Source organism: Sminthopsis crassicaudata, chromosome 3 (genome assembly GCF_048593235.1).
Source record: "Sminthopsis crassicaudata isolate SCR6 chromosome 3, ASM4859323v1, whole genome shotgun sequence".
NCBI lineage: Eukaryota > Metazoa > Chordata > Mammalia > Dasyuromorphia > Dasyuridae > Sminthopsis > Sminthopsis crassicaudata.
In genome coordinates, this window is record NC_133619.1 from 135,730,705 (window position 1) to 135,757,264 (window position 26,560).

Sequence of the window (26,560 nt, forward strand, 5' to 3'; positions counted from 1 at the left end):
TATGTATATTTATGTATGTACACATGTATGTATGCATATATGTATATATATATATAGATATATAAAATGCTCTTGATTCTGTATAATATAATAACATTCAGAATGTATATCCTGAGCAAGGATTAAGACCTAAAATTTTGTGTATTTAGTCTTTATATTTCTTACTCTAATATTTTCCTTCATTATTGTTCATGTATAGAGCTGCAGAAATTTCCTGTCAAGTCTTCCTGCCTCTATCTGATTTCTCCCATCCATATACCCTTTAGTTCATAGACATAATAATCTTTCTTTTTCATAGGAGTATTGCCCAATGCTATACAATGCTGTCCTCTATCAAGTTATATCAAATTGCCTTCACAGTCACAAAGCTATACTATTCTTAAGTGATAAAATATTGTAGTTATAAGATTAAAGATAGGAGGCAAATCTACTTGTTTTTTTCAAAATCAAATAAAAAAACAAAAATATACATGAAATAAGGTTCTAATACTCTTATTAGTTAATGCATATTGAACATGGATCTTTTTGGAAGAAATAAATGAAAATCCTGCTGTGTAGAGATACTTTAAATGTAATGGGTTAGTTTAGTAAACTATAAAAACACCAGGTGTTATAATTCTCATAGTCATTAAATTGCAGCTGTTAATTACTCAGCTATCTTTCTTTATTAAGTTATTGTTAAGAATAATTACCATAGAAGTAAATTGCAAGTGCTAGTTTATGTGAACCCAAAAGAAAAAAAAAAAGAGAGAGAGAGAAAATAAAACCCAAAACAAACATTAAAAAAACAAACAAACAAACAAACCAAAAAACAACTTTGCTATTCTTTTTAAGACAGTATGCTTACATACATGTTGGTTTAAAAAAAGTTGGGGGAAATGGAGAGAATTATTTTCTTTTCATTTTTTCTTATAAAATATCAATAAACTTATACTTACATTAATAAAATATGAAGTTATAAATTGCTTTTATGTAATGTTTGTTTCCTCTATCTGTAGAATTTTGGAAGTATTATTCAAATTTAACATCATAGCTATGGCAATGCCCTGCTTATTTGTGTTCCAATTTTAATTCCCTTTTGTTCTCTTTTTTTAACTTGATTATTTGTTGACTTTTCTTTAGTTTCAGTCTTTCTTTAGAATCAGTATCCAGATTCTCATTTTATCCCTGTTCCCCTTTTAAAAAATATTCCTTTATTTTAACAAGTATAAGCAATTATTATACTTTATTATTATACTATTATACTTATGATTAAACAAAACAGAGCTTATATTGTCATAACACAAACACACACATATATGCTCACATACAATCTCAGTCTGAAGCTATAATCTATCACTTTTATTCCAAGAGTTGGTAAGGACAATTCTGTATCATTCTGTAAGAATAATATTTGTTCCCTTCATTTTTTATGAGACATTGTGGATTTCACAACTATTTTTCTTTAGAATAAATTCATGAAATAGTTTGCCTTGTACTATTTATTTTGCTCTGTATCTGTTCATACAATTCTTATCAGGCTTCTTCAAACCCATTCCATTTTAATATTTTAATATACTTAGGTACCAGGTGTGATTCAGTCATTTTGCATTATTACTTATTTGTTTTAAAACAATGTCATAATAACTTTTTTTTTAATTCAGAAAGTAGTTTTCTTTCTGATGTCTTTGAAGCATAAGCCTAATATTAGTGTTATCAAATCAAGGTGAATGCATCATTTCCCATAATATTTAGACATGTTCATAATTCTACCCATAATAAATTACTATGCTTGTCTTTCCAAAGTACCTTTGCAATGGTCTTTTTCCTTTAAGTCCTTTTTTTCTCATATGTTGGATGCTAGGCTAGATGCTAACTCTAAATTAGCTTAATTTGAATATCCTTTGTTGTAAGTGAATCAATATATTTTTTATAAGATTCCTAATAACTTGACTTCCTTTCATTGATAACTGTCTACTTATATCCTTTGGACATTTTTCTATTGCTAATGACTCTTGTTCTGCATTTCTAATATAGAGGTCAATTCCTTTGAACTATTAAATGCTATGATATTATGTTTGACTGCTTTTAAGCCTTGAATATCTAATTCATTTCCATGATCAACTTTCCTATTTTTAAACAGTAAATGGTCAAGTATTCACATCATTTTATTAATAACCTTATTCTCATTTTCATATTGGTAATTATAATAAACTTGAGACTACACATAAGAAATGTGCAATATACATAAGTTTGTAATTCTACTAGAGGCTTTACTGATCTAGTCCATCCTACATTATATAGAACTCATTATGCATTTATTGCATATTTTAATTTTGCTTTTGAAACTTTGTATAAATATTTTGGGTTTTAAGGCAAGTTTGCAAAGTTATTGATGCAACTTAGTGAGAAAATAAAAGTGTTAGCTAAACTGTGTATAAGAAGACCAGTCTCCCTAATGAATATTGATGGTAAAATCTTAAATATGATATTAGCAAAAAGACTTCAGAAAATAATCCCCAGGATAATACATCATGATCAAGTAGGATTTATACCAGGAATGCAGGGCTGGTTCAATATTACAAAAACTAATAGTATAATTGGCCATATTAATAACCAAATTAACAAAAATCATGTGATTATCTCAATAGATGCAGAAAAAAACATTTGATAAAATCCAACATGCATTTCTATTAGAAACACTTGAGAGTATAGGAATAAATGGACTTTTCCTTAAAATAATCAGTAGTAGCATCTATTTAAAATCACCAATAAGCATCATATGTAATGGGGAAAGATTGCAACCATTCCCATTAAGATCAGGGGTGAAACTAGGCTGTCCACTATCACCATTACTATTCAATGTTGTATTAGAAATGCTAGCTTTGGCAATAAGAGTGGAGAAAGAGATTAAAGAAATTAGAGTAGATAATGCGGAAACCAAATCATCACTCTTTGCTAATGATATGATGGTATACTTAGAGAAATCCAAAGATTCTACTAAAAATCTATTAGAAATAATCCACACCTTTAGCAAAGTTGCAGGATAAAAAAATAAACACAATTCAATCATCAGCATTCTTATATGTCACTAACAAAATCCAACAGTTAGAGTTACAAAGATAAATTCCATTTAAAGTAACTACTGATAGTATAAAATATTTAGGAATCTTATCTGCCAAGGGAAAATCAGAAACTATAGGAGAAAAACTACAAAACACTTTCCACACAGATTAAGTCTGATCTAACCAATTAGAAAAAAAAAATATTAAGTGCTCTTGGATAGGGTGAGCAAATATAATAAAGATGACAATTTTACCTAAACTAATCTATTTTTTTAGCGCTATACCAATCAGATACCCAAAAACTATTTTAATGACCTAGAAAAAATAACAACAAAGTTCATATGGAAAAACAAAAGGTCAAGAATTTCAAGGGAATTAATGAAAAAAAATCAAATGAAGGTGGCCTAATTGTACCAATTCTAAAATTATATTATAAAGCACTGGTTACCAAAACCATTTGGTATTGGCTAAGAAATAGACTAGCTGATCAGTGGAATAGGTTAGATCCAAAGGACAAAATAATCACTAACTCTAATAACCTAGTGTTTGACAAACCCAAGGACTCCAGCCTTTGGCATAAGAACTCAATGTTGGAGAAAAATTGCTGCAAAAATTTGAAATTAATATGGCAGAAACTAGGCATTGACCCATACTTAACACCATACACCAAGGTCAGGTCAAAATGTGTTCATTATAGGAATAAAGAATGAGATTATAAATACATTCTAGGAACATAGGATAGTTTACCTTTCAGATCTGTGGAAGAGGAATGAATTTATCTCCAAAGAACTAGAGATCCTTATTGATCACAAAGTAGAAAACTTTGATTATATCAAATTGAAAAGTTTTTGTACAAACAAAGCTAATGAAGATAAGATTAGAAGGGAAACAATAAACTAATTTCCAAAATATAGAGAGAATAGACTCTAATTTATAAGAAATCAAGCCAATCTCCAGTTGATAAAATGTTAAAGGACATGAACAGACAATTTTTGGATGAAGAAATTGAAACTATTTCTAGTCATATGAAAAGATGCTCCAAGTCATTATAAATCAGAGAAATGTAAATTAAGACAACTCGGACATACCACTACACACCTATTAGATTGACTAGAATGACAGGTAAAAGATAATGCAGAATGTTCCAGGGAATGTGGGAAAACAAGGGCACTGATACGTTGTTTTTGGAATTGTGAATATATCCAGCCATTCTGGAGAGCAATTTGGAACTATGCTTAAAAAGTTATCAAACTGTGCATATCCTTTGTCCCAGGAGCGTTGCTACTGGGCTTGTAGCCCAAAGATATCTCAAAGAAGGGAAAGGGACCTGTATGTGCAAGAATGTTTGTGGCAGCCCTCTTTGTAGTGTCCAGAAACTGAAACTACGTAGATGCCCATCAATTGGAGAATGGCTGAATAAATTGTGGTATATGAATATTATGGAATATTATTGTTCTATAAGAAATGACCAACAGGATGATTTCAGAAAGGCCTGGAGAAACTTACATGAACTGATGCTAAGTGAAATGAGCAGGACCAGGAAATCATTGTATACTTCAATAACAATACTATATGATGATCAGTTCTGATAGATGTGGCCATTTTCAACAGTGAGATGAACCAAATCAGTTCCAATAGAGCAGTAGTGAACTGAACCAGCTACACCAAGCAAAAGAACTCTAGCAGATGATTATGAACCACTACATAGAATTCCCAATCCCTCTAATTTTGTCCGCCTGCATTTTGGATTTCCTTCACAGGCTAATTGTCCATTATTTCAAAGTCTGATTCTTTTTGTACAGCAAAACAATTGTTTGCACATGAATACATATATTGTATTTAATTTAGACTCTAACATATTTAACATGTAATGGTCAAGCTGCCATCTGGAGCGGGGGGGAAGGAGGGAAAACTTAGAATAAAAGATTTGGCAGTTGTCAATGATGTAAAACTACCCATGCATTTATCTGGTAAATAAATACTATTAAAATTTTTTTTCTCTGCCTTTTCTATCTTTCCTCCCCATCAATGTCCTCTGCAATTTATTCAAAGCAGCCTTCTTGCTATTTCTCAAATCAGATATTATATCTTCTAAGTCTATAAATTTTTACTAGTTACTTTGCATTCCATGAAAGTCTTTATCCCTTGTGACAGCTTCCTGACTTCTCTGGCTATCCTGAACTCATTTAAATCATCCCCAAATCCCACATTGTACAAGAAACCTATCATGGCATTACTTAAGAAGAAAAGGGGAACTATTAATTAAAGCTATATATATATATATATATATATATAATTTGCTTCAATGCTATTTTTCTGTGCAGAAACTGAGCCCTCTGTGAAAAGAAATTGTTTATTTTTCTTTTTCCAATTATATTCCGCAACTGGCACAATGCATTTCACATACTTAAGACTTAGTACTTTCCGACTGACTGATTTATAATGCATTTTGATATTTAGCACATTCAAGCTCACTTTTCTCCATTAAGAATAATTGTTTGCCTTTATTTTTTCTTCTTCCATATGCATTTTGTCATTTTTTTCTGCCCACATAAAGTAACCTTTTGTCTGTTTACTTGATGTGGCTCTAAGTATGTAAATTAACAGAAGGATTATTATTTTATTTTTTAATTTGGGAATGACACACCACAAACAATTAATGTCTGTCTTTATTCAATTCATTTTTTGTTTTTTTGCATGCTTTTGTAGATAATTCCAGTAATTGTTATGCATTGTTTTAATTCTATATCTCTCTACTACATTTGTGCATTAATTTTATATACCATTACTTCAGGGCTTATTTATTATTTCAGAGTTGTTATTTTTGGTTAATTCTTTTCAGACTATAGTATAAATTAATTTATTAGTACCAATGTGCTTTTTGTTGAAAATTTTCTTTTGTGGCTTTTTTTTTTTTTTTTTTTTACATATTTGCTTGTTTTTATGTTATTGGAATTTTACTTGCAACTTCTTTTTGCATCTGCATTTGTAGTTTTGCTCCTGTCTTTGAAAGATGATCTTCCAAATAGAAGGGGTTTCATAACTTTGCAGAAGAAATTGCCAGGCACATTTCTATAAGATTGTCTTCCTTTCCAGCCACTCTGAAGAGCAATTTGGAACTATGTGCAAAAATTTATCAAACTGTGCATATGCTTTGATCCAGTAGTGTTATTACTGGGCTTACATCCCAAACAGATTTTAAAGAAGGGAAAGGGACCTGTATGTGCAAGAATGTTTTTGACAGCTGTGTTTGTAGTTTCCAAAAACTGGAAACTGAGTGGATGGCCATCAATTGGAGAATGGATGAATAAATTGTGGTATATGAATATTATGGAATATTATTGTACTGTAAGAAATGACCAGCAGGATGATTTCAGAAAGGCCTGGAGAGACTTACATGAACTGATACTGAGTGAAATGAGCAGGATCAAGAGATCATTATATACTTCAACAACAGTACTATATGATGATCAATTCTGATGGACATGGCCACCAATAAAGCAGTAATGAATTGTACCAGCTACACCCAGTGAAAGAACGCTGGGAGATCACTATGAACCATTACATAGAATTCCCAATCTCTCTATTTTTGTCTGCTTCATTTTTGATTTTCTTCACAGGTTAATTTTACAATATTTCAAAATCCAATTCTTTTGTACAGCAAAATAACTGTTTGGATATACATACATACATACATACATATATATATATATGATTTATTTTTTACTTTAATATATTTAACATATATTGGTCAACCTGCCATCTGGGGGAAGAGGTGGGGGTAAGGAGGGGGAAAGTTGGAACAAAAGATATTGCAATTGTCAATGCTGAAAAATTACCCATGCATATATCTTGTTAAAAAAAAAAAAAAGTATAATAAAAAAATTGGAAAAAAAAAAGATAGTCTTCCTTTTATGATGGTTTCATGATCAAACTAGAAGCTTTGAGGGCTGGGTATTTTTCTTCCCTGGGTTATTGGATTTATGCTACTATTCCTTGCAAACTGGTCATGTGTAGTAAAAGGCATGTGGACTACTTACTTCATCCCAGATGATTATAGGAGCAAGGATTAAAAGAGTTGTTGTGTTCTGGAAAGCCCTGATCATCCTGTTTCCTCTCAGGATATTGTAAGATGAAATATATACTTATTTTCCTAATTTTGGCCCAACCCAGCAATATTTATGTAAAACTAATTTCATGTAGAGTAAATATTTTAAAATAAGAAGCTGTAATCTCATCTATTACATTTTATTCAATATTTATATGAGTTTTTTTTTTTTTTTTTTATTAACAATGTCAGTATGTACTTTTATTTGTTTCTTAACTGGTATAGGTATCACTCTCATATTATCTTATAGAAAGAGTCTAAAAGGTAGCATAAACAATGAAGCCATAATAATACTAAACATATATGCACCAAGTGGTATAGTACATAACTTTCTAAAGAAAAAGTTAAGAGAGTTGCAAGAAGACATAGACAGTAAAACTATAATAATGGGAGATCTCAACCTTGCACTCTCAGATTTCGACAAATCAAACCACAAAACAAATAAGAAAGAAATTTTAAAAAAGTAAATAGAACATTAGAAAAACTAGGTGTGATAGACCTTTGGAGAAAACTGAATGGTGATAGAAAGGAATATACTTTCTTCTCAGCAGTTCTTGGAAGCTATACAAAAATAGACCATATATTAGGACATAAAGATCTCAAAATCAAATGCAGGAAGGCAGAAATAATAAATGCCTTTTTCTCAGATCACAATGAAATAAAAAAACTATATTCAATAAGAAGTTAGGGGTAAATAGACCAAAAAGTAATTGGAAACTGAATCATCGTAAAGAATGACTGGGTGAAACAGCAAATTATAGAAACAATTAATAATTTCACCCAAGATAATGACAATGATGATGCATCATACCAAAATCTATGGGATGCAGCTAAAGCTGTAATAAGGGGAAATTTTATATCTTTAGAGGCTTATTTGAACAAAATAGAGAAAGAGAAGATTAATGAATTGGGCCTGTAACTTAAAAAACTAGAAAAAGACCAAATTAAAAACCCCCAACCAAAAATTAAACTTGAAATACAAAAATTAAAAGGAGAAATCAATAATATTGAAAGTAAAAAAAAAAAAAAACTATTCAATTAATAAATAAAACCAAGAGTTGGTTTCATGAAAAAATCAGTAAAATAAATAAACCTTTGGTAAATCTGATCAGAAAAAGGAAAGAGGAAAATCAAATTGTTAGTCTTACAAATGAAAAGGGGGACCTTTCCATCAATGAAGAGGAAATTAGAGAAATAATGAGTTACTTTGCCCAACTTTATGCCAATAAATTTGATAACTTAAGTGAAATAGATGACTTCCTCCAAAAATATAGGCTTCTTAGATTAACAGAGGAGGAGATAAATTGCTTAAATAGTCCCATTTCAGAAAAAGAAATAGAACAAGCTATTATTCAACTCCCCAGGAAAAAATCCACAGGACTAGATGGATTTACATGTGAATTCTACCAAACATTTAAAGAACAACTAGCCCCAATGTTATGTAAACTATTTGAAAAAATAGGGGATGAAGGGGTTCTGCCAAACTCCTTTTATGACACAGACATGGTACTGATACCTAATCCAGGTAGATAGAAAACAGAGAAAGAAAACTATAGACCAATTTCCTTAATGAATATTGATGCTAAAATCTTAATTAAGATATTAGCAAAAAGACTTCAGAAAATCATCCCCAGGATAATACACTATGATCAAGTAGGATTTATACCAGGAATGCAGGGCTGGTTTAATATTAGGAAAATTATTAGTATAATTGACCATATTAATAATCAAATTAATAAAAACCATATGATCATCTCAATAGATACAGAAAAATAATTTGATAAAATCCATCATCCATTCCTACTAAAAAGGCTTGAGAGTATAGGAATAAATGGACTATTCCTTAGAATAATCAGGAGCATATATTTAGACCGTCAGTAAGCATAATATGTAATGGAGATAAACTGGAACCTTTCCCAGTAAGATCAGGAGTGAAACAAGGTTGCCCACTATCACCATTACTATTCAATATAGTACTAGAAACGCTAGCCTCGCCAATAAGAGTCAAGAAAGAGATTAAAGGAATAAGAATAGGTAATGAGGAAATCAAACTGTCACTCTTTGCAGATGATATGACGGTATACGGAAAACCCCAGAGATTCTAATAAAAAGTTATTAGAAATAATTCACAACTTTAGCAAAGTTGCAGGATACAAAATAAATCCACAAAAATCCTCAGCATTTTTATACATCACCAACAAAATGAAACAGCAAGAGGTACAAAGAGAAATTCCATTCCAAACAAATGGTGAGAGTATAAAATATTTGGGAATCCATCTATCAAAGAAAAGTCAGGAATTATATGAGCAAAATTACAAAATAATTGCCACAAAAATAAAGTCAGATTTGAATAATTGGAAAGACATCCAGTGCTTGTGGATAGGCTGAATGAATATAATAAAGATGACAATACTCCCCAAACTAATCTATTTATTTAGTGCTATACCAATCAGACTCCCAAGAAACTATTTTAGTGACCTAGAAAAAATAACAAAGTTCATATGTAAAAATAAAAGTTTGAGAATTTCAAAGGAATTAATGAAAAAAAAGTCAGATGAAGGTTGTGTAGGTAAACCTGATATAAAACTGTATTATATAGTGCAATCACCAAAACCATTTGGTATAGGCTAAGAAATAGACCAATCGATCAGTGGAACAGATTAGATACAAAGGACAAAAAAGAGTACAACTATAGTAATCTAGTGTTTGATAAACCCAAAGATACCAACATTAGAGATGAAAATGCATTATTTGAAAAAAACTGTTGGGAAAATTAGAAATTAGTATGCCAGAAATTAGATATGGACCCACTATTAACACCATATACCAAGATAAGATGAAAACGGGTCCATGGTTTAGGCATAAAGAATGAGATCATAAATAGATTAGAGGAAACAAAGGATAGTCTACCTCTCAGACCTGTGGAGGAGGAAGGGATTTATGACTAGAGAAGAACTAGAGTTCATTATTGATCACAAAATAGAAGATTTTGGTTACATCAAACTAAAAGGTTTCTGTACAAACAATAATAATTCAAATAAGATAAGAAGGAAAGTAACAAATTGGGAAAATATTTTTATAGTTAAAGGTTCTGATAAAGGTCTCATTTCCAAAATATATAGAGAATTGATCCTAATTTATAAGAAATCAAACAATTCTTTAATTGATACATGGTCAAAGGATATGAGCAGACAATTCTCAGATACTGAAATTGAAAACATATCCAATCATATGAAAGAGTGTTCCAAATCACTACTGATTAGAAAAATGCAAATTAAGATAACTCTGAGATATCATTTACATACCTGTCAGATTGGCTAAGATGACAGGAACAAATAATTATGAATGTTGGAGGGGATGTGGGAAAACTGGGAAACTAATACATTGTTGGTGAAGTTGGGAAAGAATCCAGCCATTGTGGAAAGCAATCTGGAACTATGCCCAAAAAGTTATCAAACTGTGCATACCCTTTGATCCAGCAGTGCTACTACTGTGCTTATATCCCAAAGAAATACTGAGGAGGGGAAAGGGACCTGTGTATTCCAAAATATTTGTAGCAGCTCTTTTCATAGTGGCTAGAAACTGGAAGATGAATGGATGTCCATCAATTGGAGAATGGTTGGGTAAATTATGGTATATGAAGGCTATGGAATATTATTGCTCTGTAAGAAATGACCAGAAGGAGGAATACAGAGAGGATTGGAGAGACTTGCATGAACTGATGCTGAGTCAAATGAGCAGAACCAGAAGATCACTATACACTTCAACAACAATACTGTATGAAGATATATTCTGATGTAAGTGGATATCTTCAACATAAAGAAGATCCAACTCACTTCCAGTTGATCAATGATGGACAGAAACAACTACACCCAGAGAAGGAACACTGGCAATTCAATGTAAAATATTAACACTACTGTCTATCTACACAGATTACTTATACCTTCAGAATCCAGTTCTTAATGTGCAACAAGAAAATTGGATTTATACACATATATTATATCTAGGTTATACTGTAACACATGTCAAATGTATGAAATTCCTGTCATCTAGGGCAAGGAGTAGAGGGAGGGAGGGGAAAATTTGGAAAAATGAATACAAGGGATAATATTATAAAAAAATTACTCATGCATATATACCGTCAAAAAATGTATAATTATAAAATTAATTTAAAAAAGGAAAAAAAAAAGAAAGAGTCTCATAGCATTTCTTTTTTCACATTTTTGCTCTAAATCATTAATAATTAAATGAAAACTAGTTAAAGCAACTCTAAAGTTCCATTTCATTTTCTTCATCTTGGCAGTTAACAAAAAAATAAAAAGTTAAAGAAATTAGCAAATGTTGGTAGGACAGGAGGGAAACTCTCATGTCAAGGGATTGACACTGGAACTTTGAAATCTTTCAAGAATTTTGAAAGTAATTTTGATCTATGCTTCAAAAAATTTTAAACCACATTTTTTTTTCCCTCCCTAAGTATAACACTATTAAATTTATAACCGAAAGAGAATTAGAAAAAAAAAGAATTAGGAAAAATTCCATATGTAGCAAAACAACTAAAAATTAAGTTGTAAATCAATTACAAAAAAGCTGATGATATCTATATATACAAATTATATATATAAATATATATATATATATACATATATATGTATAAATATGCAAATATGATCTTATAAAATATATCATTGCATATATCAATAATACATATATATTTATGTATAAATAATGAGAAATGGGATATTATCATTCTATATAAATGATACAGTAGATGGCTTCAGATAAACATAAGGAGCCTCATATATACTTGAAGACCAGTATTATGTAAAATAAGAAAAATGAGAATAAAATTATAAAATGAAATTTTGATTACAAAGAACTTTGAAAATCCTAAGTATTTTAAACCATATAATGACCCATGATGATTACATGTTGAAATATGATAGATAAATTATAGACTCAAAATGCAGACTAATATATGATATGATACAACAATCTAATATAAGAAAGTATAGTCTAATATAAAATAATGCAATGTTATATAATGTAATACAATGTAATAAAATATACTTACTACAAAACATACAATATAACAATTTTGCTTGTTATGCATATTTTTTTCTTGAAGGGGAAAGGAGGTGTGAAAGAAAGAAAATAGATATTTTTAAAATTTAAAAAGACACATATAAAAATATATATATTATATAGGAAAAAAGTGATTGGTTCAGTATTAGAGGAAAGAAAAAAGAAAATTAAAAGAGACTAATATATTAAATCCTGCATAATTAAGATAACTAAAGTGGTATAGATTTTCTCCCTATATCCATTAAAGTTTCAAATAAACTTGTAATTTCAATAACTTAAAATTGGTTGTTTAAGTTATATTTTTCATATATAAATAACTAGGCAAAGTGGTCATTTTAAAGTTCATCATGATGTCAATTGATGTTGTTTTTCAGCTACTATCATCTCTCACTCATGGCACTTTCAATCTAGTGTAATAGAAACGATATAAATTCCCATGAATTTATAGATACTTAAAATTGTGAGTTTAAGTATAAGTAGTTTAAGTTATAGGTCTTAAAGTGTGGGTTTGCAGTTCATTTTTAATGAGAAGAAAATATTAACTTTTACACACTATTTTCAAAAATAATACATTTTAACTTAAAGCTGACAGTAATAGATCTCTACTATTGTGTATGAGAAAGGCATCATTTTCTTCAAGCATAGTTATCTATAATTCATTTTTAGTAAATTTCATAATTACATTTGAATTTTACTATACTCATTTACCATACCATTTGGTTGTCTCTCACTTGTATAATTCTAAAATGACTTTGTTGCTGCTTATTTGTTACTAACACAATCATAACCATCTATTTTAAAAGCAGTATAATATAAAACATACTTTTCCTAATTTTCTCTGCCTCTTAGACATCTGGTTTCCACAGAAATAACATATACAGTAAGTCATCAGTAGGAGAACAGCTGCTCTCTATTGTTAAGCATCTTCTACATTGCAGGTTGGATTTTAAAAGAGACAAATGGTTTTTGCTGAGCATTAAAGTAACACATGCATTGTTTAATCATAAAGAATACTGGTAAGATTGATGCTATGTAGATAGAGCTATACTTTTTCTCTCTCTACTTTCACACTTGACCACTGATTTCACACTTATCCAAGCAGATAAAGATTATTCTGATTCACTCAAAGTAAATGTCAAATAGTAGTTGAGAAAATGAGATAGTAAAGTTTCATATATTGAAAGAAAATAGAGTTCTCAATACCTATATTCTCTCAATTTATTTTCTCATGCACCATTATTGTCAATATGGTCCTTTAAAGTCATTTCCAACCTAGACAATAGTTAAGTATGGGAGTCCACATTAGGCTTCTAATGTCTACCCTCACTACTACCCCTTGTTACAAGCCTGGTCCTAATTTAATGGAATCTATTCCCTTCCTTCCTAATTCTCACTAATTGTGGAAAAATACAAGGATTTATTAATTAATGTGTCAGGCACTTTGTTAGAATCTTTGCAAATAATATATCCTTTGAATCATAGAATAATTCAATACTATCAATTATCAGTAATAAATTAATTATTGATTGAGTGAAGAGCACAAATGTTGTGCTTCCATCACAGAAAGTGAGTTGGATCAAGAAGGGAAGAATCTGACTGTACTGACTAGGCTGCTTTGTTTCTCCTCCTGGGATCCTCACTTGTCCTTTTGGGGAAATAGGTATTGAGGGACAGTTAAACTGAGATGTCCTGTCACTTTTGTCACTTGACATGTCTTTTGTAACTAATTAACTCACAAGTATTGAGATTTTTTTTTGTTTAGTTTATTTTGCAGTCATTTCCAACTTTCTTTGACCCCATTTGGTGTTTTCTTGTCAAACTGCAGTGATTGCAATTTTCTTCTCCAGATAATTTTACAAGCAAAAATGTTTATATGACTTGACCAAGGTCAGACAGCTAATAAGTATCTGAAGTGAGATTTGTGAGTCTTCCTAACTCCTGTCCTAGCACTCTATCCACAGTACTACCTACCTGACCATATTGCAAAATTAAACCAAAGCTAAGCCTGACATCCTCTCCTTTTTATTTAACTTCCAAATATACTTCCTAAGTAAGAAAATTTGCTGAATAATTGCCATAAAATTGTATAAAATTTTATAAGTGTGTATAACGCTTTCAGTTCTGCCACTTGGCAAATAATGATATTAATTAAATATTAGCTTCTGTCCTGCCTATTGATTTATTGACCTCTAACCAAATGAACCTAGGTGAAAGGGTTTATTCTCTAGGGGAATCTCAGGGGTGTGGAATTCTCCAACAACTTCTTTGGACTTTATTTGAAGAGGTAGGAATCTTTGGATTCAGATTATTGTATATCTGTATATCTTGTTAGATTCAGTTGTTTGTTTGTTTTTTTGTGTTTGTTTGCCTTTTTGTTTGTTTTGTTTTGTTTTTAACTATTTTCATTCCTTAACAGAAGTTTTGGGAGTTTTGGGGTAGGTGAGAATAGAACATATATTCAGAAGTAACCATTAGGTAAAAAGAAAAGATAAAAATAAATGTTAATTTTTACAATGTATAAAAAAGGCAATTACAATCTTTTGGCTTAATTTCTGTCACATTTGAAGAAAAATTTAAAAAATTTAGAACACTGTAAAAATGTCCATTTATTAGAAAACACCCATTCACTTACTCAATAAAGCAAATGACATATCAAAGGTTATTGTAAGTGACCTGAAGAAAAGACCCCTGGATCCTAGAGTTTTGTTTAAGTTTAAAATCCATATAATCCTACTTAATGTTTTTATGTCCAATGTTTATATATAAAATGAATTTAAATTGCAAATGAAAATAATCATTTTTAATTTTTTTAAAATCTTAACTATAATGGGGGAAAATTGAATATACCCTAAATATTCAACATGCAAGATGTAGTGATATGAATGATAATGTTCTATCATTCAAAATAGTTTGTAAGGCTCACTTTTTTTCATTTGAATAGAATTTAAAAATTCAAATAATATTATTGAACTTTTCTTATTTGTGTAATAAAAATGATGTTAAACATTATAAAGTCAGATTTTTCAGGGAGGAATACAGCATAATAATATTTCTTTAATTTGCTAATTTCATATGAAAAAGCAGTGAAAATTAATTAAAAGAAATACTTAATCCTTTGCCCTAATATAAACAAAGTAATTGTCTTTTAATTAACTTAATATTTCCTATATTCAACCTAAAATAATTCTATAAAATATACTCAGTAGTTCATTAGTAATACCATAATTTATTAATGTGCTTTTAGCAGAGAAGCATATTTATTATTTTGTTATCTTTTTTTGTTATTTTTTTATCTATTATTTTATTATCTATTATTATTTTGTTATCTAAAAGCAATACAGCAAGACATCCAGGGGTAACTGGTTATATAAGTAAGCTAAAATAATGGAAAATAAATGCAGATATTTTACAACTATTTTCAAAACATCTGTTTTGGTGTATTCTGGTACAACTCCATGGAATAAGGAGGGATGTGTAACCCAAAGTTAACAAATTTCTTGGAGTTGTTTTTTCTTATATTATTTTGTGCAACATTATAAATAATCACATTACCAAGCCTTACATATAAATGATACTTGGATTTCGACTTATCTTGATATGATCTATGTACTTAGTCATCCAGGACAGGTTTTCTCTTTTCTTTCCACTGTTATGGAATTTGTTTTCTAAGTTTCCATCTCCCATAGTTGGTAGAGACCACAGTTAACCTTTAACAATAACAATTATTTATACTATGCCCAGGGTCTTTAGCACTTTGAGTTAAATGGTGCAGTAGCTATCTAAATTCTGAAATGTAGGATGAAAAGACCAGATTGTATATACTAAATGAACTCCTGTATATTTTGTTACTATGGGCTAGTTGAGTTAGAGAAGATATTTTGTGTTTTAATATTTTGTTTAATAGTATGTTTTATTCCCCAGTTTACTTCTGGACTTAACAAGCAAGGGATTGACCATTTGTAAAATAGTTGTCTATAATTCTTTGGCCTTAGCATTTGAAAAAGTCATTTAGGCATCCAAAATTTGTGATCTCTAAGGAAACCAATAGGACTATTGTAATTTTTTAGGAAGGCAAATCATTAGAAATTACTTTTGAAAGATTTTATTCAAGTCATATGAACATAAATAAATTATTTGTATTACTTTCACATACTCATATGGTCTGTGGGGGTCACTAAAGGACATGTGGCACAAATTGAAATGGGCATAGGACTGAAGTTATATCTTCTATATATTTGTAGGAAGATATCTTATTTGTCCTGGAGAGAAACTCAATATTTGAGTTGGTACTTCATTATATTCTACTTGATTTACCAGCCCAAGGACTTTTTCTATGATAAAAGACTGTGCTCAACCAAAAATAGGCTATGCTTATTGCTTCATTACCAAGCACTTGGCTGGAAGTATAGATATTTCTGATCACTGGATTAGAATTGAGGAGACAACACATAATATATTGAAAACATGGGCTCACCATTAAACCTGTGACTGCTAAGTTTCTTGCATATATACTTCAGAAAAGCTCAGGCAACTCAAGGAAGCTCAGACATTAACATTAATTCAAGTATTTTATAAATGGGAGCTAATGTATCTATTTGTTTCCCATTAATTTAGGTCTCAGTAGGGGGTATTAATCACTAGGGCTCCACAGAAAGGATTAGGAAAAGGAAGGAAGAACTGGGAAAGAAGATGGGTGATAAGAAGGGTATAAATAAGATTATTAAGAGAAACAAGTAAAATCACCTTAGCATATAAAAAGATATAGCCTGCAGGGTTGTGTAAATAAAGATTGATACATGCTAATTCCATCTTCTGCCCCTCTGATTTTAATGGGATTAAGAGATCTCCCAAACAAAAGAAATGCACTGAGTAGATTAACTAAAAGAAAACACTTTCACCTAAACAGGTGTGATCTTGGTTATGAAGAGCTGGGTACTTAAGTAAAGTTGGCATAGAAAGCCTGAAGAACTGAAAAGATTATAATACTCCCAGAGGCAAGAGCACTTTTGGGGATCACAGCCTTATAGTCACACCTCTGGTGGAAGTCTTGGGAAACCCCATCTTATTGTATCTAATTAGAAAGTCAAGTTATTATATAACCCCCCCCTCCCAATTAAATAACCTTATAAAGCCTAAGTCATCTTTGCTGAATCCTTTTTGGGTTATTTAACACAAAATTCTTCCTAGTGGTGTCCACCCTTTCCTTATGTCTCATCATGTTTCATTTCCATCTCTTTGTTATCTTCAAGTAATGCTTTTAGGGTGCTAAAATCTGTTATGGATTTAACCTGCCAGTAAATGATTTATTCTCACCTCATGATGCATTCTTTTTATTTTTATTTTTATTTTTTTCTGGTTAATTGTGAGTTCCACTATGGAAGTTGTGTTTCCCTTGTTAATTGCTAAAACAAACTCATAACCAAACAAACAAAAACCTTTACTTGCTAACTATATGCTTTGCTCTTCATTGCTAACTATATATTCTTCTCTCCTATTCATATTGTCCATAACCTCTTCTCATAAATAAAGGCAAAAAAAATGCTATTGTGAATTTTTCACATGTATCTTGAGCTTTATGCTTCACTTTCTAACTAGGAATTGCTACCTCAGTGTCATCATTTGGTGCCATTAGGTCTACACCAGAGTGACAAAAATGTTAAGACATTTTCTGTGTCAAATATCTGATAGCCTATTCTTTTCTACTCAATATCCCAAATAAAGAAAATGTCTGAGCAACTTCACCTGATAGACTCCTTTTGCTACCTACCCTAAAGCTTTATGTGTATGTATATCTTTATGTAAAGCTTAATGTGCATGCATATATCCCTATAGTTTGTGATATCCACCTGGCAAAAACCTCCAGCTGATTCTAATTAAACTTTCTACATTCTAGTTTTGCTTCTTAAATAACTAGTTTCCAGTCAAACATAGGAGCAATTACTCTCTAGAAGGATATTAACACCTCTGGGCTCAGGTATTCCTCATTATCAGATAGGAGAAAATGAAAACAATTAAAAAATATTAGAACATTAAAAAAAAAAAAAAAAAAAGGGAAAGGGGAGTAGGGAGAGTGGATTGTAAGGAGGAATTTTTTTTTTTTTTTTTTTTTTTTGTAAAGTAAAACATGCTTTTATGAGAATCATTTATTCCTGTTACAAAATGTCTGAAGATCTTTAGTAAAGTTTTTGGGATGGTTTGATATTTCTCAGTAGCAGATATTATAATGTACTCTAGAAGCTTCCTAGAAGTCTATGATTTTAATTTCTCATATCATAAGTCAGGGCATAAATACATGTTTCCTTTATTAGGATTCAAGGAAATTTTAACAATATGTGGGAACTGGAGATGTTTGTATTTTATTAAGAGATAATGGAAAGATTTAAGTTTTTTTTTTTTTTTTTTTTTTTTTTTTTTTTATTGGTTAACCTTTTCAGAAAAGATAGGTCAAAAATTATGGATTTTTTAAAACAGTTGTGGGATATCTTTTTTCCCTATTTGAAAAGTAAAGAAGAACAAAACTTTTTCAATCTCAATAGGGCTTTTCTCTGTGCACTCAGCAGGGAATGACCCTATCTCAGCAAACTCAGTAATATGACTGAGAGTCCTGCTGAGGCTAAGAAATATCCTCAAGACTGAATTTTAAGGAGAGACACCAAAATTTAAGAGGAACTCAAGGTTCCAATTTCTTTAAGGTACTTAATTTTCATTGTTCCATGACAATGGCTTCATATATTCTGATCATATTACATTCTCAGCCTGTTATACCTGGCTTACATTTCTTGCGTTTTTTAATAGAAATAGATTGTTCATTAATGGGACAGAAGTTGATGCATGGTCATTACTCTGCAAAATGGAAATTATGGGAGAAAGAAAGAAAAGAGCTGGAAATTCCTTCCTTTCAGTATTGCTGTTTTTACATCTTGTTGGCATTTGGACTCTAGGGATTTTGCTTTGGCAGACTGATAATCTCTCTATAGGGAATACCTGGGAGAGATTTTTTCCTTTTATATTTATAGAGGCTACTGCAAGGGCTTCTTTTTTTTCTTTTTTTTTTTCTTTTTTTTTTCTTCCTCAATTATTGATTTTCTTTGTGGGAAAAATCAACTAAAAAAAAAAAAAAAAAAAAAAAAAAAGACCAGCAGGTGTCTCTGAGGATTGAATTAAAACTTGGGAAAATAATCATTAGCCTACTTATATCCCTACCTACTTTAATAGTATTTCTTGTTCCACCACTTCTTCTCCATCCACTCCATACCTGCCTAAATTTTGTAGGGAATAATTGGAATATTTTACAAATAAATATGTGTAAATATTTAAATAGATTGTTTGTAGTAATTTAAATTGCAGTCCAACTAAAGAATTTTTAAGAATATTAAAATCTGAGTACAAGTACTTTTTCATTCTTTCTTTTTTATTTTTATTTCTTTCCTAGTTAATTTATTCTCTGGAGGATTAGAGGGATAGTAAAGAGAAGAATATATCTTTTCATTCAGGAAAAAAACCTGGTAACAAGACTGGTCTGAAATATATAGACTATAATTTTGGGCAAGTCACTTAACCTCTAATTGCCTTATTGCAATATATATCAAAGTATTACATTTGGGAGCTGAGTTATGAATTTGCATTTATGGATGGAATTTCCACATTAATTTCTTATATTTTTAAAAGAAAGTATATTCCTGGAATTTTATGGTTATATTTTAATAAGTGACATTTGCTATATCTACATGTTTTGAATGAGTAAAATAATAAGCATTAATGAAATTCACTTATTTAATTTATAAATATTTACTAGTCACAGTGAATATATTTTAGTCAAATATTTAAAAAATAGTACCAGGGAAGCTACATACAAGTTTACTTATCTCTGTAAATGAAGGAAATATATATATATTTCTCTAAATCTAGGGAACATATAATGAGAGATTGTGTAAGCTTCTATGGTATCTCATTTGACTATTATGTATTTATGTATTCATATTATGGGCATATTCATATTATGTACATATATGTATATTTACATAAATGTGTATATGTAAATGTATTTGTGTATAGTTATATATGCCTGCATATGTATCATAAACACATTTTATATACTAAATATAAATACATGTGTATTCAAATATACAAAAAAGTGAGATGCTTCAGAAATATGTGTATTTACATCTATGAGTTGGTCCTTTTTCCTGCCTAATTTTTACATTAAATAAGTGAGGAAGATCAAAGAACACAATACATTGGATATAAACACAAATATATAAGAACATGCTATTCCCCTATAGCTCAATAGCAAAAGAATGCAAACACATAATTCTCAATAAATGATAAAGTATTAATAGTGATATGGATTTAATCAATAATCAGGAGAAATGAGTAAAAATGTTATTCTTAAATATTAGAAGACTCCACCATTATGTCTGGTTATAATTTATATTTTTATAAAAGTTATTTCATTTTTCTATGATGATCATATTTTTCTTTTTCAGGAACCTTTTGTAGGAAAACAAGATCTACAATTACTTGTCTACTCTTCCTCTAACCAGAACTGAATAATCTTCTTCTTGGTCTCAATTGCAGACAATTTAACAATTACATTGTTAAAGCAAATGAGATCAGTTTTCCCTCACAACTCTTCTCTATTCTCATAAGTATTATTGATGGAAATGGGAACACTGTCATAAACTTGGAAAATAACTTATTTGATTAGGATATTAGAGACATGGAAATTATCTACTAAGAATTTTACTGTTCTTCCCACACTGTTTTCAAAGGAGCAAGACTGATTTACTTCACCAAAAATTATGGTTGAAATAGTTTTCTCCATTTCAATTGTCATCTACAAATAATTTCACATGATGAATAGATAATTTTCAATATTGCCTTTATTATTTTATGACTGCATTCCTTAATTTGTTAATGAATTTAAGATTTAGTTTGATAATTTATTTGTTCATTGATTTCTGCATTGGAGAAAATACCTCATAGTAGAACAGAGTTGCTTACTAGATGATTTGAGCCTGCTTTTCAGTCTAGATCTGTGATTTCCTTGGCAAAGGGAATTTGTGGAGATGATGAAGAAACTTTCTAAATTAATGCAAATGAACAAGAATTCTTTAACTTATATTTTTAGACATATACTTGAAAGGTGAATGGGCTAATAAACTTTCCTAACTCTAAAGTACTGCTCCAACTTTACTTTTTTTTTTTTTTTTTTAAACTGTATGTTTTGGTGGGCAATAAAAGTAGTTCATGTAAGATACTCCTTTAGTAATGCAGATATATACCTTATCTTCAAATTATAGATTCAAAATCACTCAGTTACCAATGATTTCTATTATCAAATCTAAAAGTTCTTTATCTATACTCATTTGTTTTGACTTCCCTTCAGCTTTTGACACTGTTGATCACTTTCTTCTCCTTGATATTCGTTTCTCTATGTTTTTATGACACTACTTCCTTTTATCCTTCTACTTTTCAGAAGACTTGTTATGATTCATTTTTAATGACTCTTGATCCAGGTTGTACCTGGAGCCTTGAATTCCCCCTGAGGATTTGTTCTGTCTTCTTTTTTCTTAGTTCACTATTTCTTACTGATCTCTTTGGATGCAACATTATCTCTATGTAAGTTTGTTTTTGTTTTTGTTTTTATTTCTACTTATTTATTAATTTTACTGGCCTTAACCTCGTTCACAATATTGAGCCTCTTTTCTCAAGAGTCTATTAGAAATCATTTTCTGTTTTCTCAATTACTCTCTTTAAGGTCTCTACTGCAAATAAGGATATAAATCTTTCTACCAATAATAAAATTATCATTGATTATTCCTATTTCTCTCTTACTATGCCCTATATCCAATCAATTGTCAAGTTCTTTTGTGTCAAGTGTCATATTTTGTGCCTTAGATATCTCCTTTTGTCCTCTGAAACTATAAACAACCTAGTGCAAGATACATCACTTAATTCATGGACAGAAACAATAGTCTTCTCTTCCTTCCTTCATTTCTTTCTTTCTTTCTTTCTTTCTTTCTTTCTTTCTTTCTTTCTTTCTTTCTTTCTTTCTTTCTTTCTTTCTTTCTTTCTTTCTTTCTCTTTCTTTCTTTCTTTCTTTCTTTCTTTCTTTCTGCCTTCCTTCCTGCCTTCTTTTCTTTTCTTTTCTTTTCTTTTCTTTTCTTTTCTTTTCTTTTCTTTTCTTTTCTCTCTCTCTCTCTCTCTTTCTTTCTTTCTTTCTTTCTTTCTTTCTTTCTTTCTTTCTTTCTTTCTTTCGCTGAGGCATTTGGGGTTAAGTGACTTGCGCAGGGTCACACAACTAGGAAGTGTTTAAATGTCTGAGACTTGGTCATCTTATTTCATCTCTCTACTTTCTAGATTTTCTTTGACTTGGCCACCAAAATGATAGTCTATACTAAACTATAGATCTAATCATCACACTTTTCTATTCAATCAAATCCAGAAATTTCCTATTACCTTGAGGATAAAATATAAAATCTGCTTTTGGGCATTCAAAGTATTTTATAGTCTTGCCTCCTTCCAATTTTTCCAGTCTTCTATTACTTCTACACATATACTTTTGAAAACAGTAATTCTAGACTTTTTTCTATCCCATTGCCGAAACTCACTATCTTGACTTAGGCACTTTCACTAATATAGATGGCCCTTATAATTAGAATTCATATCTAGAATTCTATTTCTCCCCATACTCACCTGCTGACATCTCTGGCTTTCCACAAGTCTCATGTAAATCTTCACTGCAAGAAACCTTTCTCACTCTCCTTTAATGCTAGTGATTCCCATGTGTTGATTATTTGTAAATTATTCTACATGTACCTTCCATAATCATAATTGTTTGCATGTAGTACTCTCCCATTAGATTGTAAGGTTTATATTCTCTAATTGATAAATGGTCAAAGGATATGAACAGACAATTCTCAGATGATGAAATTGAAATTATATCCACTCATATGAAAGAGTATTCCAAATCACTACTGATCAGAGAAATGCAAATTAAGACAACTCTGAGATACCACTAAATACCTGTCAGATTGGCTAAGATGACAGGAACAAATAATGATGAATGTTGGAGGGGATGTGGGAAAACTGGGACACTAATGCATTGTTGGTGGAGTTGTGAAAGAATCCAGCCATTCTGGAAAGCAATTTGGAACTATGCCCAAAAAGTTATCAAACTGTACATACCCTTTGATCCAGCATTGCTGCTATTGGGCTTATATCCCAAAGAAATACTGAGGAGGGGAAAGGGACCTGTGTGTGCCAAAATGTTTGTGGCAGCTCTTTTTGTAGTGGCTAGAAACTGGAAGGTGAATGGATGTCCATCAATTGGAGAATGGTTGGGTAAATTATGGTATATGAAAGTTACGGAATATTATTGCTCTGTAAGAAATGACCAGCAGGAGGAATACAGAGACTTGGAGAGACTTACATCAACTGATGCTAAGTGAAATGAATAGAACCAGAAGATCGCTGTACATTTCAATGTTGTATGAAGATGTATTCTGATGGAAGTGGATATTTTCAACATAAAGAAGATCCAACTCACTTCCAGTTGATCAATGATGGACAGAAATAACTACACCCAGACAAGGAACACTGGGAAGTGAATGTAAATTGTTAGCACTACTGTCTATCTACCCAGGTTACTTATACCTTTGGAATCTAATACTTAATGTGCAACAAGAAAATATATATTGTATCTAGGTTATATTGTAACATATGTAAAATGTATGGGATTGCCTGTCATCAAGGGGAGGGAGTAGAAGGAGGGAGGGGATAATTTGGAAAAATGAATACAAGGGATAATATTATAAAAAAAAATTACTCATGCATATATACTGTGAAAAAAATTATATAAAAAAAAAAGATTGTAAGGTTTATGAAGACAGAGACTATTGTATTTCTTCAAATCCTAAATGTTGGTTGTGTTACTTTAAAACTTGTTAAAATTGCAAATCTAATGTTTTACAGATATTTATTGGGCTATTAATATTGCAAGTTTTAAGGCATACCTGCATGTCTATGACATTGCCATTTAATTTTTTATGTAAAAATTCAGAAATGCAAACAATAATGTGATTTCACTTTTGATGTAAAAGCTATGAAACATTTACTTTAAAAATGTGAAGTTTCTAAAGGAAAAAAAAAAAAAAACTTAGTCTATAACTTCCTGAAGATAATTTTGTAAATGTATTCTGTGATATGTGCCATCTCCAAACTTTGAAAGTAATAATTTTTCCACTATCTACATTCTCAGGTTTAGCTAGTTTTTGTTTTTGTTTTTAATTATCTCATAGTAAGTGAAGTTGTATTCATTTCATTTTAATGTAATTAGAATTTTCTTTATTTAAATCACAAATTAAGCCTCTAAAACTTTCCAAAAGTTTAGGACAATTTGTATTGCTAGACAATAATGATTAGTTGAGGCTTTTAAAGCTTGTTTATTTGAATAATTCTCTGTGAAAGTTGCATGGAGCCCCAAACTATTAAGTGATTTATTTTGGATAAATCCTAAAGCAGGATTTATCAAAGATTGGATTGCAACATAGATAATATTGATTCTAATGCTAGTACTGTACCCACTATGTCAGGTTTCTTTTCTATACTTTTTACCTCATAGAATTAAAATAAATCATTTGGTCATCCGTTTAGGAACTGACTTGAATATGGCAGTGGGATTGACATTTAAATAATGTAAAAGACTGAAATGAGTACTGAATTTAAACTTTAAAAAGTCCAATGATGAAGTTACAATTATATTTCCTAGTTTGTAAAATTTCCTTACTCAGGATTTATTTTCTCATTTATAGGAGCAAAGCAATATATTCTAATAATACCTGGTTGCCTTATAGATTTATGTCAGAATAGCCAGATTATTTTAGCTGACCTAAATAAGGCATTCTTTTTGTTAGAATTGAATTTTATTGTAATGAACTTTTCATTCTCATTTCAAAACTTCTAACATTCTAAAATTGTAATTAATAAAATTAAAACTTTATTCCTTTGTGAAATCATTATTTCAATGCTATCTTGATGAATCATATATATTTGCAAATGACTTTCAGATACTTATTTTAAAATACCTACTGTTTTAATATTTATCTGTTGTGAATGCCCACAAGGCATTCATTACTCTTATGAATACCCTTGTTAATGCCCACTCAGCATTCACTATTACCAGTGTCTCCTAATTCCCAGGCCCTCAGAGAAATCTCTGGTCACTGTCTTTTGCAGTGCTTATCTCTGTCTGAAGTCTTCAGAGATCCCTGGCCATCATTTCAAAGAACAAATACAGAAAAGAAAAGCATAAAACGGCAAAAAAAGAAAGAACTCTTGAGAAGCATGTCTCTGTTATGGGTATACTTAGAGAGTGCAGGTATAATTAGATTTTATTCTGATAAGATAAAAAAGAAGTTTGAGATAAAGAAGAAAATTGAGGTAAAATGAGGGAAGATACAAGAAGTTATGAAGAGGCAAAGAAGAGATATTATTATTGAGGGAAAGAAGGGAGGAGGATGAACATTGTGTGAATCTTACTCTCACCAAATTTGGCTCAAAGAGAGAATATTAAATATATTTAACTTCAAAGAAACTTACAGTAAGTAAGAGGGGGAAGGGGAAAAAAAGGGTGAGGCTAATAGAATGGAAAAACAGAAGTAGTAGGGGAAAAGAACAAGAAAGTGGTGGGGCTAGAATGTGGAAGGGAAGGGCTGTTTGAGGGAAGTGGTATTCAGAAGCAAAATACTGGGAAGGATGAAAAGGGGAAAAGTAAAGAGAAAAAAAGAGCATAACTTTAGGTAAATGAGTTTGCAGAAATAAAGAATTAGTCATTTTAACTATCAATGTAAATGGGATGAACTCTCCTATAAAACGGAAGCAGATAACAGACTGGATCAAAAGCCAGGATTGTATGTGGGTGTCTATCTGCAAAGGCAAAGACAGGAGGTATATGAACAAAAACTACAAAACACTTTCCACACACATAAAATTAGATATAATCAATTGGAAAAAAATACCAAGAGATGATAGATAGGTCAATTGAATATAATAAAAATGACAATGCTAGCTAAATTATTCTACTTATTCAAGGGCCATATAAATCAGACTTCCAAGAAATTATTTTATAGATCTAGGAAAAATAATAATGAAGTTCTTTTGGAAGAAAATAAAAATCAAGAATTTCAAAGGAATTAATGGAAAAAGACAAATAAAAGTGGTGTAGCTGTGCTAGACATAAAACTATATTATAAAGCAGTGGTTGTCAAAACTATTTGCTACTATCTGGAATTATGCCCAAAAAGTTATCAAACTGTGCATACCC